This window comes from Zootoca vivipara, chromosome 4 (genome assembly GCF_965207765.1).
Source record: "Zootoca vivipara chromosome 4, rZooViv2.hap1.1, whole genome shotgun sequence".
Classification (NCBI taxonomy): domain Eukaryota; kingdom Metazoa; phylum Chordata; class Lepidosauria; order Squamata; family Lacertidae; genus Zootoca; species Zootoca vivipara.
The window spans coordinates 72,181,406-72,187,672 of record NC_142587.1 but is presented as its reverse complement, the minus strand read 5'-3'; positions in this window follow the sequence as shown (position 1 = coordinate 72,187,672).

Here is a 6,267-nt window from a genome sequence, read left to right as displayed (position 1 = left end):
CTTGCGAGAGGCGGCGGCGGGATGAGTGCCCCGAAAGGAACGCTTTCGGGGCGCTGATCCTGTCGCAAACTCTCGCAGGGGCGGGCGTCCGTGTCTTCCTTCTCCCCGGCTCACTGTGGTGCGGGGGGAGGGAAAGCGGCCCAGACGGCACTCATCCTGCCGCCGCCTCTCGCAAGAGCAGGCTTCCTCCCCCCCTCCCTTCTTTCTCTCCCTCTCTCTCTCTCTCTTTTACCCACCACTTCCTTCCTTCCTTCCTTCCTTCCTTCCTTCCTTCTCTCTCTCTTCCCTCCCTCCCTCTCTCTCGCTATTTCCCTCTCACCCCTCCTCCCTCCCTCCTGCCCTTACACACTCTCTCCCACTCTCACCCTCTGGAGGGCGCCAGAAGGTGATCTCGCCTAGGGTGCAAAAAACCGTAGCACCGGCCCTGCCCCTGCCCCTGCCCCATTTTATCACAACAGCCCCGTGCAGTTGGTTTGACTGGGAGATAGTGGCTGGTTCAAGGTCACCAAGTGAGCTACTTTGCTGCACAGAGATTTGAAGTCTTGCTTCCCAAGTCATAGTCTAACACAGGCTTCCCCAAACTAAGGCCCGGGGGCCGGATGTGGCCCGTGAGGCACTTTTATGCGGCCCCCGGCCGCCCACTGCTGCCGCCTGCTCTTAACGGCGTGGCTGCCCACTTTCGGGTCGCCGGAGCGTCAGAAATAGCTTGTATGCATGCACAAGCGTCATTTCTGGAGCACTTCTGGGTCGGAGGAGGCCCATGTGCATGCGCACAAGCTATTTCTGGTTTTCCAGTGACCCGGAAGTGTGCTGGAAATCGCGTGTGCACACGCGTATGGGTGCACGCTCCCACGTGCTCCGGCCCACAGTGCAATTGGCGCTGGCGGCACCGGCCCTCGGTGACGTAAGTTTGGGGACCCCTGGTCTAACACATTAACAGTATGAAATGTGGTGGAAGTTAATATGCAAATAAAAGAAGAAGGATAGAAATCAATAAGAGTTTTGACATGGGAAAATGGAGCGGAAATTAATAAGGTCTTTGAAATGAAGTGGAAATTAATAAGAAATTAGGGGAAGGCTGGTAGTGGTGCTCAGTGGATTTAATGGGGCAAATGGATGAGAAAATTTGAATTAGGCCATACCCACTTTGGCATAAAACTCCTAGAAAGTTGGTAATGGGTCAGTGGTCATGGGTCATAGTGAAAAGGATTACTTAACCCTGTTCTAAGCACTACAAATATTGGATCTTACACTGGCTCATATAAGGATATCCTGCTGCAGTAGTGATCAATCAACTGACCCCTGGACAGTTAAGTCCCACAAAAGGCAACTATGGGGTTGCGGTGCTCATCTTGCTTTCAGGCTGAGGGAGCTGGCGTTTGTCCACAGACAGCTTTCCGGGTCATGTGGGCAGCATGACTAAACCGCTTCTGGCACAGCGGGACACCGTGTCAGAAGCCAGAGCACACGGAAATGCTGTTTACCTTCCTATCGCAGGGTTACCTATTTATCTACTTGCACTGGCATGCTTTTGAACTGCTAGCTTGGCAGGAGCTGGGACAGAGCAACGGGAGCTCACCCTGTTGCAGGGATTCGAACCGCCAACCTTCTGATCGGCAAGCCCAAGAGGCTCAGCGGTTTAGACCACAGCACCAGCTGCATCCTAGTGCACACTAGGTATCTAGCAACCATCCAGGAGCAACTGCTGGTGGTTCCATCACTGGACACTGCCCAGATCATGCTGAACTAAGAAAGGGTGGTAGTTCCTCATTTGTGGAATACCCTCCCTGGTGCGGTGTGTATTCCTTATTACTAATAACATTCAGCAGGAGGTTAAAAAACATCCCTATTCACTCAGTCATTTGATGGCTGAAAGAGAGTGCTTCTGGCAACCTTTACTTCGTGAACTGTGTGCGTTTGTGACTGTTTTAAAAATGTTTTTAGATGTTTTAAAATATGTTCTGGTTTTATTTTAATTGTATTGCTTTATTGTTTGGTTGTTTGCTGCCCTGGGCTTACTTTGGGAGAAGGACAGGAAAGAAATGCAGTTAATTGGTTGATTATAAAGTTGCAGGGACCAAGTTCACACACAGTTTCCTTTACTGGCATAACCAATAATGAATGAATGTGTAGCTGTGTCGCATGTTACACATGAATGCGTACTGTCTATACCAGGCATCCCCGAACTTCGGCCCTCCAGATGTTTTGGACTACAATTCCCATCTTCCCCGACCACTGGTCCTGTTGGCTAGGGAACGTGGGAGATGTAGGCCAAAACATCTGGAGGGCCGCAGTTTGGGGATGCCTGGTCTATACACATGTTGCTGATTCAGTAACCTGTGAAGCGGCCCAGAGTATTTTCACATGGAGAAGGCTCCACATCTAGTCACATCTAGCTGATTTGGGGTGCCAAATGGCCCAGTGAATGCTGCAGAGGTATTTGCAAATACAATAGCTGAATTAGTAGCAACCAAAAGCTTCAGCTACCCAAAGTCCTTCTGGGTTTACCAGAAGACAATATGTACCCTGTGACGTATCTTTGAGCACCTGTATGGAGCCAGCTGGATGATGGTATGAACAGCCAATTATAAATATATGAGCGATTTGTGCCTTCTCTCCCTTAGTGATTGCCTGTGCTCTCTGCATCTCAGTTCACACTTGTCTTTGCACTACGAGGAAAGTGTTGATGGAAATAAGCCAACTGACATTTATGGCAAGGCTTAACTTGCTTGCATTCTTTTATTCCTTGGGCAAGCTAGATGTCATAGAGACATGATCCATGTGTCAGAATGTAGGTCATACTTAATTGCTAAAAAGGGGTCAGATGGGGGTTGAATTAAGGTCCAGCATGGGGTTGCTGAAACCTCCCTCTGCTTGCAGTCTTTGCCCAGTACTTCACTCTCATTATTTGTATCGCAGCAGCAATTATTTTCTTTCTCACAGGACATACAACCTATTTGTTGAGCATTCATCCTGATTTGCTTGGACAAAGCTTTTGTGGGACTGAGATTGTACACAGTCTTTACTGAGCATTCATTCTGATTTGTTTGTGAGGAGGATATTATCTTACAATAAGCATTCATTGTGTATTCATACTGGTTTTCTGGCAGGGTGTTTACATGTCTTGCTGTTAATCATTGTTGATTCCACACTTTTCAGTTTGTTTTCCTCTTCCCTTCCTAACCGCAAACCCCTTTCTTTTAAGTGGATTGGTTGTGCTAGGGCAACAGAGCGCTTTAATTCACTTTAATTGCACAAACCTACATTTCCTGGCATGCACTTGAATCCCTCCCACAAAATAGCAACAGTCTGCAGTGAAGGCACCCATGGCCCCACAGGGAGAAAAGCAACTGAGGAAAAGCAGAGGTTTTCTGGGGGAGAAGCTGCAACTCAGTTCAAATACTCAGGTCTGTGTTGGTTCACTGGAAAAATATAAGTACTGTATAAAAGGAGAATTCCTGGATTCCAGCATCCAAGTTTGGGGCATCACACTGGCTGAGCCATGATTTTGGTGTTTTTGAACTAATTCCTTTCCAGTATTCCCCTCACCACGACCATAAAATATCAATTTTGTTATACAAAATAGACTACAGCACATTTTCTTTGCCTCTTAGTAACAGCCCAAAGGTCTTCCGGGTCAGTGATTTTTAAAGACGTTGGAATAAAAGGGAGCTGCCACCAAGTGTGCTTTTTAAAAACATTAGATATGCATTGGGACACCTCTCCCCTCCCTTAAGCCTAGCTGCAGCTGCATTTCATGGAGGGGGGCAGTTGCCTCTCCTGCAAACTGCTCTGTGAAGTGCCTCCCCCACTTCCATTAAACAGCTCACCTGGGCCACCTGCCACATTATTGGTGGCCACACAAACTGCAGAGTGACGACAGCCTTACATTTTTATGTAAGAGTACATAGGAACACATGTAGGAAACTGCCTTATGCTGAGTCAGACTATTGATTCATCCAGCTCAGTATAATCTACACTTGCTGCCAGTAGCACTCCAGGGATTCTGATAGGAATCTTTCCCAGTCCCACCTGGAGATGCCAGGAAGTGAAGCTGGGACTTTCTGCCTGCAAGGCAAATGTTCTACCATTGAGCTAGGGCCCTTATGTAGGAGTTAGCTGCACTGGATACTCTTTTACTCCTAAGTAAACATGGATAGGATTGTATCTTAAGTCTCTTCTGCACCAGCTAAGACTTCTTCATTACAGCTTCATGCTGTCAAGAATGAGCATGCTACTCCTGGCCGCTAGTTGCCAACACATGCACCAGCCATGCCTCCCTGGCCATGCATGATCGGTCTCCATCTTAAAGGGCTATGCACATATTAATGAACTATGACACTGTCAATTAGGATTACTGCCATATGTTAGGAGCCCTATATGCTTGCATTGGTAGGATGTAGTCTCCTTTCATACAAACACTGATCATGCTCCACTTGGAGGGACATGGCTGATGGGTGCATAAGCACATCTAGGGGCAGGTCTAGCCCACTCATGCATTTATACCAAATATCTGAAGAGGGTTATAATACGTGTAGAAGAGAAGCCCTGGTATGGGCGTGGAAGGCACTCTTTGTGACAGTAGAGACAGTGACTGCCAAATCAATATGTCATCATAAAGAAGCCTTACGGAATGAAGAAGGATTCCATGGAGTTGTATGCCATTCAGCCCAATTTATAAACCAGTTAAATGTTTGGATTTACCTAATGTACAGCACAGTCCTGTGCATGTGCACTTGGAAGGCATTCCTGAGTTCAAAATGGTTTGTTCCTTCTGTGTTAGATTGCTGGCTGAACTCAAGGCGACTGGGCTGTTGAAAGCCTAGGAGGTTCCTGGATTTGAAAACTTCAGCCATGTTCCTAAAAGGAAAAACGGGTAACCCACATGGATTCACATTTTATTATGCCTTTGTGTTCTGCAGTAAGGGATACCCTCTCCCCATTGCACACATAAAATATGCATGCGGTTACATCTCCTTCATAGATACCATGTTCAACGTGGGGCGAATGTTCCTAACAGCCCTGGCCAAGAGACATTTTGTTCTCCTTGGCTGACGTCATGCTTCCAGATGTCAAACAGATGCCAAGGAAAAATTATGTCCGTGTGCACTCATGCCAGCAAGTACAGCAACGTGGACAAATAAGGGTGCTGAAATTGGGGCGATAGCATAAGGAGATAGAAGACGAGCCCTGTTGGATTCAGCCAGAGGCCCATCAAGTCCAGCATCCTGTTCTCACAGTGGCCAAACAGACGTCTACGGAAAGCCCACAAACAGAGCCTGAGCACAACATAAACTCTCTCCACTTGTGAATCCCAGTAATCAGCATCCAGAGGTATACTGCCTCCAACAGTGGAGGTAGAATATAACCACTGTGGCTCGTAGCCACTGATAGTTTTATCCTCCATCTCTACTTCTTGCGGGAGAGCATTCCATAGTTTAACTTTGTGCTGTGTGGGAAAGGACTTTCTGTTTTGGAATGAACATACAGGTATGCCAAGAATGCCCAGGTATTTGTCACAATGTGCCATGCAGGATGAATCTGCCATATTTTAGATAATATCTTGTCGAGAAAGTGAGGTTTTCTTTACAAAATATAATGTCAAAGTCCTATATCTGAAACGGCTTATACAGCAGACCATTGCTCTTCTTCATACATTAAATGTAGGTGATTCAGTTGGGTCACATAAAAATATGTGGTGGAATTTGGGCACTGGTGACCCATCCTGGAGGGGAGGATTCTGTTTCCTTTACATCCAAAGAGCACTCTCATTTCTTGAACACAGTAATATGAATGAGTATGTATGTATGTATGTATGTATGTATGTACGTACTATTATTATTATTAACTGAATTGAGACAGATCTGCAACTACTTCATTTCCACAAATGAACTTGTCCTCTCAAGGATCTCAGGGCAGTTTACAGTCATGTGCTTTAAATGTGTGGTGCGGCTGTGACCTGATTTAAAAGCGAAGACGACATTTGGGTTAAAGATGTGCTACGAAAGCATAACTATCCTACAATATTTCCTCAACTGGTCATAGTAAACTTCAGGAGATGCAGTGTGAGAAATGTGAGGCTATGCAATGAATGGTGCCTTTGGGCCAAATTAGATAGTCACTTAATACATACCAAACTGAGTTTCCATGTGCTCTGGTTTCCATCACGGTGTTCTGTTGCACCAGAAGCAGTTTAGTCATGTTGGCCACATTACCCAGAAAGCTGTCTGTGGGCAAACGCCGGCTCCCTCAGCCTGAAAGCAAGAT